Raw genomic sequence first — 14067 nt, 5'->3', positions numbered from 1 at the left:
TTACTCCCTGAAATATTGAGAGAGATTTTGCTTCACGATCCTTCTTGAATGTTCTAGCCTTCTTTAGAGGAAAATCTTGGAAATGATTCTAGGGTTTTGGTCTTTTCTTCTACTTCCTTCTTGTGTATGATTTTAAAGACTTATTTCTAGAGTAGATTTATTTTATATAGGGTTTCGGTATGTTGAATATATTTATCTCTTTCTTGGTGTCCTTTTACTTTCTTTTCTCCTTCTTTGAAACTTGATTCTTGTGTGTCTTCTTGATTAAATGCCCCTTCTTGACTTTAACACAAGCTTTGATACCATGTTGAGAAATCTAGGGCAAGGATAATTAGGAGATTTATATTCTTGATAATTTCTTATGATATGATTTTACTTCTTGTATTATTAGATTTTCTTCGTTATATTATCAATGTGTTCTTTTCATCAATACAATTACCAAATTAACAATAGAATAAAAGAGCCACAGTTGTAGGCTTGTTAGCCAGGGCAAAAACCTCTCACTCTTTGAGAGGAAAACCTAATCAGAAAATTATTCTTTTAGATCTTCAATTAATGAATACCAAGACCATGACAAAGGCCCTTGACTCTAGAATCCTCCAAGACCCTTGTCATTGACCTTGATGTTCTGTCTCTTCCCTTTATCGGCTTCCTTCTTCTCTTGAACTGCTCTTCTCGGCTTCCTCTGAGAGAATCTCGGTCTCTATCCTTCCACAATGTTCTTCTCGAATTCCTCTAGAGAATCTCAGTCTCCACTGCCCTTCTCGTCTGACCTAGAGAAACGTGGTCTTCTAGGTTAGACCTAGATCAGAAACCCTAGAAATATGTTTCTCCTTGACTTCCTTATTACGAGATCTATGCCCAAACAAGATCACTTTAATGCAGCAACAATTTATACTTCGATCTTCTCTTGATGCCTTCAATCCTTCTTCGTTTGCACATGGGAGAGTATATGTCCAAAGACAAAACCCATAATAATCCTTCCTTCGTTATCCCTTCTTCACACTTCTACTTGTAAGCTCTTCTTCGCACTTCTCTTCACTGAATTTCTTGCTCCTAAGTGAGGCTGAGTATGGCTATTTATAGACATTGTCTCATGTCCTTTAGGTCGACATGATCACAAAGAGGAAGGGTGACATCATATAGCAATTTATTCATTCGTTGTAGGCCAACTTGAAGAGGATAAGTCACAATGTCTTGGAGGACTACTTTTCATGGACAAGTGTGACTCTTTACAATGTGTAACTGATCCAGAATGGATCCAGCATGGCCTCTAAATCTAAAGTCTTCAAATATAGGTGAAAATGGAACAAGGTTGAAGATCTCGTTGAAACGAAGCTAATGGTGCAAACCGCATGCAAATCTGATTTTGGATAAGGAAATGGGAGCCAATTAAAAGATTCAACTCAAAAGGTCAAAGCCTATGTCAGCAGGACATGTGGCAACTCGGGAAAGAGTCGCAGGTACTTGATGATGTCAGCACAACAGATGATGTGGCAGTCTATGATTATTTTAGACTTTAGGTGATGGGGAGCATCAGTAAAGAACAACGATCATCCAATCAAAGGAGATCGACGAATATCGCATCGAAGCATGCAAGCATGTCATCTGGAAAAATGGACGCAATATATTTATATAAAAAGAGATAAACACTTTGAGTTCCGGCAAGAGAGTGGTAAATGTTTTATCGTGTTCCCTCAAGGTAGGAAGTGGTTTTAGACTAGGACCACGCAATTCCACTTAGCGAGTGACACGTAGCCTCCCGAAAACCACTTTATCGCGTGCCTTTGGAGAAATAGCAAACGTGCTAGTTGGAGCGCGAGACTGTGCGAAAGTTGTCGGATTATTCAAAGCAGATAAATGGTGTCAGTTGTCCAGATCAATTGAGGAGTGGGACGCGACAGATGTCAGATGGGTTTTTCTCGAGATCAGCGTCTAGGAAAGGCTGGACGGTCAAGGTCCACCCACGCCCGCCGGTCCTTTCGTTTTAATCCTGTTTCTATTATAAACATATTTTTTCTACATTTAATGGAAATTGTAACTAAAACGTGTTATAAAAACACTGTAATACAAAAAGTTGACAAGGGGAGTGTATTGTGAACCATTCCAATGGGTTTGGAGGTCAGAGTGACCAGTACAGTCGTGTTTATACTCATTTCGACTCGGGGATTCGAGCGAAACTCAGTGGTGAGATCCATTTCTATGTTTGAGACTCTGTTTTAGAGCTCACACATATAACAACCATTTTGAAGACATAATATAGAGGTCAGCACTAGAAGCTAGGACCAAGAGACGTAGCCAAGAAGTTTGGTGAACTCCTTTATCATTTCGGTTGTGTTGATGTGTTATTATTGTGTTTTCTAATTATTTAATTGTTTGTATTATTCGCAATATTTTCGATCCATTGCACTAAGTAATATAGACAACTCCACACATAAGTCTGTAATACCTTTTCAATTTCAGATCAAGTGGTATCAGAGCTTAAGGTTTTTAAGGTTTGACAAGTTTGTGTAGAGATTTGAATGCTGACTAGGTTAAGGCTCGAACAAGGTGAAGGAGAACTTGTTGAGGCAAATCCAGAGATTGGAAGGGTCTATTCACGAAGAAGGATGGCAGATGAAGCTCCACTTGGGTCAAAATCCTAGTTCTTGGACAACTTCATGACGATATGTGCCATGGTGGAAGAGATGTATCATGAGTTTAAGAAGGGTAGAGGTGAAGGCACTTCATCACCTAGACCAGACAAAGGAGCAGAGGAACCTTTTCTCTTTGTCCCTCCAGAGAAAGAAGAGAAGGAAGATAAAGGAAAAGGAGGAATGCAGCCTCCACCATCTCCTCCATCATCACCATCATTGTCATCATCATCATCTTCTCATAAAACTAGTTCTTCTAAGAAGAAGAAAAAGAAAGCCTCTTTGATCAAATTAGATGTAAAGTTTGATTTTCCAATTTATGATGGAGAACTTAATGCAGAAAAGCTAGATAATTGGATAAGGAAAATTGATGTATATTGTAGGGTGCAGAAATTCAATTCAGAAAGGAAGAAGATTCAGCTGGCTAGCCTTCGTCTTGGAGGAACCGCACTTGTGTGGTGGGAAGGCAAGACACAAGAAAATCTTCAAAACCATGGTAAAATCATTTCAACTTGGAATGAATTTGTTTTGTGCCATTAAAAAGAAATTTTATCCTTTAGCTTACATGCAACAGACAATGATGAGTTGGCAGGCACTTTCAATTGAAGGGTCAATGTGTACAGAGTTATACTCAGGAATTTCGAAAAAGAACTTTAACATTAGGTATTTCATTGGACTCACCAGAGACATTATTAAAATATATAGGTGGTCTTCATAGTTATTTGAAGCATACTATACTTATGTTTAATCCCACTAGCTTAGATGATGTATTAGTCAAGTGACTCATCTAGAGGCTAGAGGTAAAAATGTAAACCCAGATATTAGGAAGTCATCCAAATCTTTTGAGAACAAGAATAAAGGAAAGAAGAAACTGAAATGGAAGGAGAGAAAAACAAACACAGTAAAGAAGGATAAACCTTCATGCACTCATTGTAAGAAAGAAGGACATGATGAGGCACATTACTGGTCTTTGCATCCAGAACTGAAGCCTAAGAAGTTCGGGGGTAAAGAGAGAAAGAATGTTGTTGCTATACATAAGGACTTGGGGTCAGAATCAGGTGATGAAACAATAGTTATAGCCACATGTATAAAAGGTAAAGATTCTAAAGCATCTACAAGTAATTCTTCACATTCTGTTGATAATGAAAGTAATGAGAGGAAAATAAATGAGCTATTTCATATTCGAGTCATTTCCAAGCACACTAAAATTGATACTTTATTTGATAGTGGGTCACAAGTAAATTTAATTTCTGAAACAATTGTAAAGAAGTTGGGTCTAGAAACAAAACCTCATAAGAAGCCATATCCATTAGGTTGGGTGTGTGATAAAACAAAGCTACAAGTTATGAGACAATGTAAACTTCGGTTTGTTATTGGGTCAACATTTGTAGGTGAGTTTGAGTTAGACATAGTCCCATTGGACATATGTGGAATTGTTTTAGGGAGTCCATACTTGTACGATAGAAAGGCTATCTTCTATCGGGATGAAAATAAGTATCAACTCACTAAGTATGGAATTGAGTATATTGTAAGAGCTCATAAAATTAAAGATAACTTCTCTCTCATAAACTCAGGATAGATGAAAAGAATAGTCAATTCAAGTAAGAAATTTTTACTAATGATTGTAAAGGCAAAGGATCCTGATAAATCCAATGAATTCCAAGGTTGTAACCCTAGACAGAAAGAAGATTTAGTTAAAGTTGTTTCTAATTATGATATTATGTTTTGTCAGACCAGGCAGTAACTCCTCAAAATCAATTCGTTTTTATTCATTCAGGTTGGTATTTATTATATACATGATGGAGAGACTGTTCACTTCATCTCCTGATGACTATTCATATTTCTTATTATTTATTTACATCAATTACACTTATTCACCCAATCCTGATGATTAGGTGTCAAGATTACCCCCCTTAATCTGAAGGGATGTTGGTGAGTCCAAGCATCGTTCTGAATCGCTCAATCTTTTCTCTTCTAAGCGCTTTGGTGAAGATGTCTGCAATTTGCTCATTTGTGGAACAATGGCAGAGATGGATTGTTTTTGCCTCAACATGATGTCAAATCAAATGATATTTAGTATTGATGTACTTCGTTCGATCATAGAACTTTGGTTCTTGGCCAACTTTATTTCCGAGGTATTTTCAATCATGAGTGGAGTCAATTGTACTTGTTTTACCCGCAAATCTTCAAGAATTTCCCTAAGCCACACAATTTCTTTTGTTGCCTCAGCTGCTGCCACATATTCTACTTCTGTTGTGGAATCTGCTGGAACTGATTGTTTGCGTGATCTCCAGGAGACAGCTCTTGATCCAAGACTCATAGCATAACTTGAAGTAGATACCCCAGTTTCTTTGTCTCCATCAAAGTCTGAATCAGATTATCCAATCAAACTGAAGTCGTCCACCTGTGTGTACTTGATTCCAAAGTCTTGAGTTCCCTTCAAGTACCTTAGAACTCTTTTTGCAGTAGACCAATGTCCCTTACAAGGCTTTTTCATAAACCTGATAGGATTCCAACAGCAAACGAAATGTCTGGTTTGGTAGTAGTTAGGTAGTTGAGACTTCCTACAAGTTGCCTATACTTTGTTGCATCCTCAAATTCTTTTCCTTCAATGGATGTGAGCTTTAAGTTTTGTTCCATTGGATTAGTAAGAGGATTGCATTCAGTCATGCCAAACCTGTTCAACAGATCTCCAATGTACTTATTTTGAGAAAGAATTATGGACTTTGGATGTTGAGTTACTTCAATACCAAGATAGTAATGAACATAGCCCAAATCAGTCATTTCAAAACCTTTCCTCAATTCCTTCTTTATGGATGCAATGTAGCTTTCATTGTTCCCTATCATCAAAAGATCATCTACATATACCACAAGATATACAACTGTTTTTCCAAATTTCTTGACAAATAAAGTTGCATCATCAAGATCATAATGTTTGAAATTGAGTTTCAGAAGATGCTCATTTAGTTTTTCATACCAGGCTCGCAGTGCTTGTTTGAGGCCATACAGGGATTTCAAAAGTTTTCATACTTTATGTTCATGTCCTTTCACAGTAAATCCTTCAGGCTGGGACATAAAAACATTCTCTTTTAGATCTCCATTCAAGAAAGTAGTTTTTACATCCATTTGATGGACTTTCCAACCGTTCTGAGCTGCTAGGGCAAAGAGTGTCCAGATGGTAGCCCATTTTGTTGTGGGGGAAAAAGTATCCTCGTAATCAACCCCTTCCTTCTGTGCAAAACCTTTTTCCACAAGCCTAGCTTTGTGCTTGTCAAGTGAGCCATCAGCTTTATACTTGTTCTTGTAGACCCACTTGCAGCCAATTGGTTTGGTTCCTAATGGAGGATAAACCAGCTTCCAAGTGCCATTCTTTATCAGGGCATCATACGCCTTTTGCATCGCTTCTTTCCATTCATCATGAGAAGCAGCTTCTTTGAAGGAATTCAGTTCGAAATCTATAGAAAAATTCAATTCACAGTCATAAGAAACATCCATATTAACAGGTGAAGCAGAGTCATCTACATCACCTCCATTTTGCCAGTTTGAATTTCTAGTTCCTGTCTTTCCTACCTCATCAGGATGAACACTTTCAAGTGTCTTTGTTAGCCACTTTGGGGGACCTTTCTCAGATGGTCCAGGCTGTTCCATTGATTGAGTTGGGACAGAATCATGATTGAGTCTCCCAATTCTATCAATCACATCACTTAAAGTATCATCCATTTTTTGAGTTTCATGCGAGGGAGAGAGTTCTTTAGAAGAAGATTCCACAAGTTGATTTAGTATAGGAATCCCCCCTTCAAGATGTGGAATCTGATTATCAAATTCTTGAAATGATTTTGAATCTATCCAAGCGATCAAGTTGCCGCTCAACAACATTGTCAGTTTTGGATGATTCAAGAAAGATTACATCTCTAGATACAACAAACTTTTTATTGACTTCATCATAGAGACGGTATGCTTTGGAGGTGTTTGAATACCCCAGGAAGATACACTTACAACTTATTGCACCAAGTTTGTTTCTATGTACCTTTGGTATCAAGGCATAACAGGTGGAACCAAAGACCCTGAGATGCTTTACCGAAGGAATGTGCCCATACCACATTTCATAGGGAGTCTTGTTTCTGATAGCATTAGATGGACATCTATTCTTTGTATATACAACACATAGAACTGCATCAGCCCAAAACATCAATTTTACATTTTTGAAAAACATCATGGAGCACACCATATTTAAGATTGTCCTATTCATTCTTTCAGCTACACTATTCTGTTGGGGATTATAAGGCACAATTGTTTGATGTTTGATCCCATGTTGGCGAAGATAGTTTTAAAATTCATTTGAAGTGTATTCTTTTCCATTATCAGTGCCAATAGAGCCAATATGAGATTGTGCATCATTTTCAATTCATTTATGAAAGTTCTTGAATGTTTGAAAAGCATCAGATTTGTTCTTCAATAAATAAACCCAACACATTCTGGTGTAGTCATCAATAAATGTCATCATATATTTGTTTCCATTTGCAGAAGGAACATGCATTAGACCACATAAATTTGAATGAATGAGTTCAATTTTTCTATGTGCTCTTGAATGTGAATCATGAAAAGACTGTTTGCTATGCTTTCCTAGAATACAAGCATCACATTGCTTAAGTTTCCTAGGATTTGTAGGCAAACCAGCAACACCATTTTTCTTCAACAAGTGGAGACTATCATAGTTCAAATGTCCAAATATAGCATGCCATAATAAACTTGATGGAAGTGTACCTTCTTCATAATGAGAGTTGCATGAGAAATGTTGTGCACGAGCAGAGGTACCTTGCAGCTTGAGAAACCTTTCTTCTTCTATCCCCCTCATGACAAGTGAGTGATCAGATGCTTTTGTCACCTCAATATTGCCATCAAACATATGAATGGAGTGACCTTGCTGGCGGATGTGGACCAAGGACAGCAAGTTTCTCTTTAGTTGTGGGAGATATAGAACATGATGCAGAAGAAAGTCTAGAAGACCAGGCAATTTAAGCCTGATTGTGCCAAGCCCTGATGGCTTAAGTTTTGATTGGTCTGCAAAGTATACTGCTCCATCAACATTGTCAGTAAATTCTTCAAAAAATATTTTCTATGAGTCATGTGGCATGTTGCTTCTGAATCAAGCAACCAATCATTTTTCCAAGAAGCAAGTGAAGCATTAAATAAATCTTCATTTAATCCAATATTACATTGTGCCACAACATAATGAGCGGATTTAGGTGCTTTACATTTGTCTGTGTCCTTAGTTTTACCTTTGGATTGGTTTCTTTGCTGCTCAATTTTGTCCCAAGGTAACCTGCATGTAGAGGCATCATGTGATCCATTTCTTTTGCAGCGTATGCAGTGCGAATATGATTTTTCTCCTTGAGAGTGTTTGCCCCCCCTGCCTCTGAAATATCTTCCTCTTCCTCTTCGACCACCTCTTCCTCTGGAAGAATCTTGGACAAGATTCTTTTCTTTATGAGCAAGGTACACAGCCTCTTCAGAAGATTCAGCGGTTATCTTCTTTCCGAAATTTTTCTCTCTTTCAGCAAATTTTTTCACAAGAGAGTCAAAGGTAATATCTTTGAGATTTCCATTTACTTGCAATGACTCAAGATAATTGGAGTAAGTAGGATAGAGTGCCTTGAGAAAAGCGATAAGAGGAATATCCTATTCAACCTTAGTGGCTTTGATATCATGCATTTTAGATTTTACTTTGGATGCAAGAGCAAGAAGATCATTATTTTGTAATTCAAGAGTGAAGAATTTAATCATGAATTGAACAACTTCAAGTGCAAAATGTGAGTCATAAAGTTCTTTCAGCTTTTGTAAGGCTTCGAAAGCAGTTGAAAATGGCGAAATATGGTGACTCACCTCTTCACTTACAGATGTTGCAATTAATGCATAGGCTTTGTTGTTCTTATTTTCCCAAATGGCGAACTCTTTGTTTGAGGTAGGTTGTTCTGGCTCTTTGTATCCGTCTCCAACACACACTCCTTTCCACAACTCATTGAAAATGAGGGTGTGTTTTATCATCCGGGACCACTCAGGATAGTTCTCCTTGCCAGTGAGAACTATTCCCACAATGGATATGATTGAATGCATTGTAAAATCTGAGTGTTGTAAAAATACTTCTGCTGATAGAAAAAATACTTCTGTTGATAGAAAAAATGCTTCTGCGGATAGAAAATTTTCTAAATTTGACGTGCACTTCATATATTATATGCCCATTATATATGGCTCAACATATAAGATTTCAACCGATTTTTAATGGCATCTTTTCTCAACACATGCACCATGGATACCATACATATTTTTGAGCTAATGCAAAAAAAATCCAATTCACGAAATAAAAGGCATTCAGAGCATGCCTACACAGTCTTCAAAAAATGTTTAATGCAGTCTCCAAAAAATTTTAATGCATAGGAATCATATACTGTATACAGATCCACTAGCGCTCCCACCACTAGCCACAGCAGACCAGAACTTCTTGAAGGTAATGAAAAACTTGCTTATGGTAGTAGAGGAGGGGAGTTCTGCGTATTACCAATGCTTATTGTTGGGAGTAGCGTGGAGAGAGAAACTCAATGAAGTTCTGTGTATGGAGCGTTTCAAGAACTGGAACTTCAGTAAGGAGGACGCAAGCGGACAAGGTATTGGCAGAGGCATTGGGTGAAAAGAAATTTGCATCAGAGATGATGAATTTGGCAGATCATTTCGAAGGAAAATGCGGAGTGGAAGTAGAGGTGGTGAGTTGCAAATGTTGTGGGCAAAATGGAGGAATGCACGCCTGCTTACATAGCCCTCATCCGAGACACATTTTGCGGAAATGGGTGTGTGGACTCTGCGCCGAAGTCGTGAAAGACGAATTCCGCAGATCAGGCAACAAATACAAAGGGATAGAGGAAGCTCTGTAGCATAACGGTTGTTTGTTGGAACCTCCTAAAACATGCTATGAGTTCGATTAGCTGCACCTCCAGTCGAAAAAGAAAAGCGGTACTTTACAGTACCCTACCTCTCATGGCGCACATCACTTTCTGCAACAGTTTTGGAGAGGCGTAATGGAAACCTAAGAAGTCCCAATAGTTGTTTGGTCATTGTCCTGGTAGTACCAACGCATATGTAGTTGCCACCGAGTAGAATGGTTGGAGGGCGGACTATTCAAAAACGTATATGACACTGTATGGACAGTTGGAGCAGGCTTCAGGCAACTGACACCAGGCAGAGGTGTGAGTTCTGCAAAATAGGCAGAACATAGGCAGGAAACTGACACCAAGAGTTACACAAAAGCTACTTTCGGGAGATGGCTCTGATACCATGTCAGACTAGGTAGTAACTCCTCAAAATCAATTCGTTTTTATTCATTCAGGTTGGTATTTATTATATACATGAGGGAGAGACTATTCACTTCATCTCCCAGTGACTATTCATATTTCTTATTATTTATTTACATCAGTTACACTTATTCACCCAATCCTGATGATTAGGTGTCAACATGTTTAAAGAGCCTCAGGGGCTTCCACCCAAGCAGGAGATAGCACATGATATTTATTTGCAGCAAGATGCTCCACTACCTAACATTGGGATGTACAGGTTATCAGCTTTAGAGAATGCAAAGATAAAGAAGCAGGTATAGGAGTTGCTCGATAAAGGGTTTATACGACCAAGCACATCACCGTGTCGATCACCAATTGTGTTGGTGCAAAAGAAAGACGGTTCGTGGAGAATGTGCATTGATTTTAGAGTACTAAATAAAATTACGATCAACAATAGTTATCCTCTTCCTCGTATTGATGATTTATTAAATCAATTAAAAGAGGCAGTTTACTTTTCTAAATTAGACTTGCAAAGCGGCTACCATCAGATCAGAGTTGCAGAACAGGATATATGGAAAACTGCTTTTAAGACAAAGCAAGGACTTTATGAGTGGTTGGTTATGCCCTTTGGCTTAGATAATGCTCCTGCTATGTTTATGCGAGTCATGAATGATGTATTTAGACCATTTATTGATGATTTTGTAATAGTCTATTTAGATGATATTCTTGTTTTTAGTAAGACTTGGGATGAACATGTAAAGCATGTAAAGTAGGTTTTATATGTTTTAAAAAGAGAAAATCTCTATGTGAAACTATCAAAATGTGAATTTGGCAGGACATCTTTGAATTATTTGGGTTATATTGTAGGGGGTGGTGAATTGAAGATAGATCCCTCTAAGGTTGAAGTCATTGTGAATTGGCATAAGCCCAAATCTACTACAGAAGTTAGAAGTTTCTTAGGGGCAACGCAATATTGGAGAAAGTTTATTGCTAAATTTTCGTTGATTGCAGCTCCTTTACATGCTTTGACAAGTGTGAAATAGGTGTTCTAGTGGGGAGGCAAATAACAGAAAGCCTTCGACACCTTGAAAGAAAAGATCAGTACAACACTAGTAATAGCACTGCCATATCTTCAGCATCCATTTGAGATTGAGACCAATGCAAGTGACTATGCCATGGAAGCAGTGTTGATGCAACACAGAAAGCCTATATGCTTTCATTCTGAGACATTTACTTCTGCAGTAGTTAACTATCCTACATATGATAAAGAATTGTATGCATTAGTACAGAGTGTTAAAAAGTGGAAACATTATATAATGGGTAAAGAAACAACCATACACACAGATCATCAACCACTTCAATATTTATGGTCACAATCTAAATTGTAACAATCAAGACATTACAAATGGATGGGTTTTCTACATCAATTTCATCTTGTTATCAGATATAAGAAGGGCATACATAATAAGGTTGCAGACATGTTATCAAGACCAATCATAAATGAATCCACTATACTTAAGCATAATTCAATAATTCATGAAAGTTACATTGAACAATATGCTCAAGATATAGATTTTAAGGATGTATATGCAACTTTAAGTCATGGAAAGCAGGTAGAAGAATTGGATTATTATATAAAGCACCAACTCTTATATCATTTGGGAAAGTTATGCATTCCACAAACTAAAAGAGTTAACATAATTCGAGAAGCACATACTTCTCTCATATCAGGTCATTTTGGTGTAAGTAAAACAGTTGCACAATTGCAAAGGTTCTATTATTGGCCATGAATGCATGAGACCGTTTCTAGATATATCAAAGGGTGTACTATGTGTGCTACAAGCAAGCCCAGTAATATAAAATTAGGCTTGTATACTCCACTTCCAATTCCTTCTCGTCCTTGGGAAAGTGTTTCCATGGATTTTGTTAGGGGATTGCCAAAGTCTAGAAAAGGTCATGATTATTTGTATCTAATTGTGGATAGGTTCAGTAAAATGTGTATTTTGATACCATGTAATAAATAGGTATTAGTTGAACAAACTGCAAAGTTGTTCTTTCAAAATGTATGGGTTCATTTTGGGTTACCCACTTCTATTGTATCTAATCAAGATTCTCGATTTGTTGGGAAATTTTGGTCAAGTCTATGGGAGTTAATGGACACCAGGTTAAAGAAGAGCACATCATTTCATCCATAAACAGATGGTCACATAGAAGTGGTCAACAGGACAATGATACAGTTTCTTAGAGGATATTGCAGCAAGAATCCCAAGCTTTGGGATGAACATTTGTATTATGTGCAGCATGCTTATAACCGTGCCAAGCATTCTTCTACCCAGAGGTCTACTTTCGAGACTTGTTTTGGTTTTATACCAAAGTCTCCCTTGGATTTTGTCTTTGGTAAAGACATAGTAGTTGATGGACACAGTAATGTGGACAAAGAAACTAAGTTCATTGAACAAATCCAAGAAATTCACCAAGCAGTACAGGAACAACTGGAAAGAAGTCAAGCCAAGTATAAGGCATGACATGATAAGCATCGAGTTTAGCATAGTTTTAAAGTTGGTGATCAAGTCTGGTTGTACATTAGTAAAGAAAGACTACAAGGGGAAGGTGAGAAGTTGAAACCAATTAGATATGGTCCTTTCAAAATACTTGATAAAATTGGTGAAAATTCTTTCCGCCTTGATCTACCGGCTTATATGCAAATCTATTCAGTTGTTAATGTTGAAAACTTGAGATTGTATGAACCTTCAATGACTGAAGATCCTGAAGAGAAAGGTCAATTGCCTTCCATTGAGGATTAGTTGCCTGAGTATCTCAATGAGTTACAGAAGGACATAGTTCTTGACAGGAGGATAAGAACTTCGTGACGAGGGGATGTTGAGTACTTGAGAGTTGGACTCAAAGGTACAAATCCAAGTAAAGAACAATGGATAGAAATTGGACAAGTGAAGGAACTTTATCCTCACTTACTCGATAGCTAAAAATTGACTTTTGGTGGACCAAAAGCTTCCAGTGGGGAGGAGTGATCCAAAATGGATCCAGCATGGCCTCTAAATATAAAGTCTTCAAATACAGGTGAAAATGGAACAAGGTTTAAGAGCTCGTTGAAACAAAGCTAATGGTGCAAACTGCATTTAATTTGATTTTGGATAAGGAAATGGGAGCCAATTAAAAGATTCATGTCAAAAGGTCAAAGCCTACGTCAGCAAGACATGTGGCAACTCGGGAAAGAGCTGCAGGTACCTGATGATGTCAGCGCAGCAGATGATGGGGAAGTCTATGATTGGTTCAGAACTTAGGCAATGGGGAGCAGCGGTAAAGAATAGTGATCGTCCGATCAAAGGATATCGACGAATATCGCATTGAAACATGCAAGCATGTTATCTAGAAAAACGGACGCGATATATTTATACAAAAAGAGATAAACTCTTTGAGTTCTGGCAGGAGGGTGTTAAATGGTTTATCACGTGCCCTCAGGGCAGGAATTATTTTTAGACCGGGAGCACGCAATTCCACTCAGTGAGTGACACGTAGCCTCCCGAAAACCACTTTATCACGTGCCTTCGAAGAAATAGCGAACATGCTAGTTGGAGCGCAAGACTGTGCGACAACCATTGAATTGTTCATAGCAGATCAACGGTGTAGGTTGTCTGGATCAATAGAGGAACGGGACGTGACAGCCCTCAAATGGGTTGTTCTCGAGATCAGCACTGAGGAAAGGTTGGACGGTCGAGGTCCACCACCGCCCGCCGGTCCTTTCATTTTAAGCTTGTTTCTATTATAAACGTATTTTTTCCACGTTTAATGGAAATTGTAACTAAAATGTGTTATAAAAACATTGTAATACAAAAAGTTGACAAGGGGAGTGTATTGTGAACCATTCCAGGGGGTCTGGAGGTCAGAGTGACCAGTACGGTCATGTTTATACTCATTTCGACTCAAGGATTTGAGCGGAACTCAGTGGTGAGATCCATTTCTGTGTTTGAGACTCTGTTTTAGAGCTCACACCTATAACAACCATTTTGAAGACATAATATAGAGGTCAACACTGGAAGCTAGGACCAGGAGACGTAGCCAGGAAGTCTGGTGAACTCCTTTATCATTTT

This window comes from Pinus tabuliformis, chromosome 4_2 (genome assembly GCF_031772625.1).
Source record: "Pinus tabuliformis cultivar Carrire ecotype Pingquan chromosome 4_2, CPIR1, whole genome shotgun sequence".
NCBI classification, from domain to species: domain Eukaryota; kingdom Viridiplantae; phylum Streptophyta; class Pinopsida; order Pinales; family Pinaceae; genus Pinus; species Pinus tabuliformis.
This window is presented reverse-complemented; position numbering follows the sequence as displayed.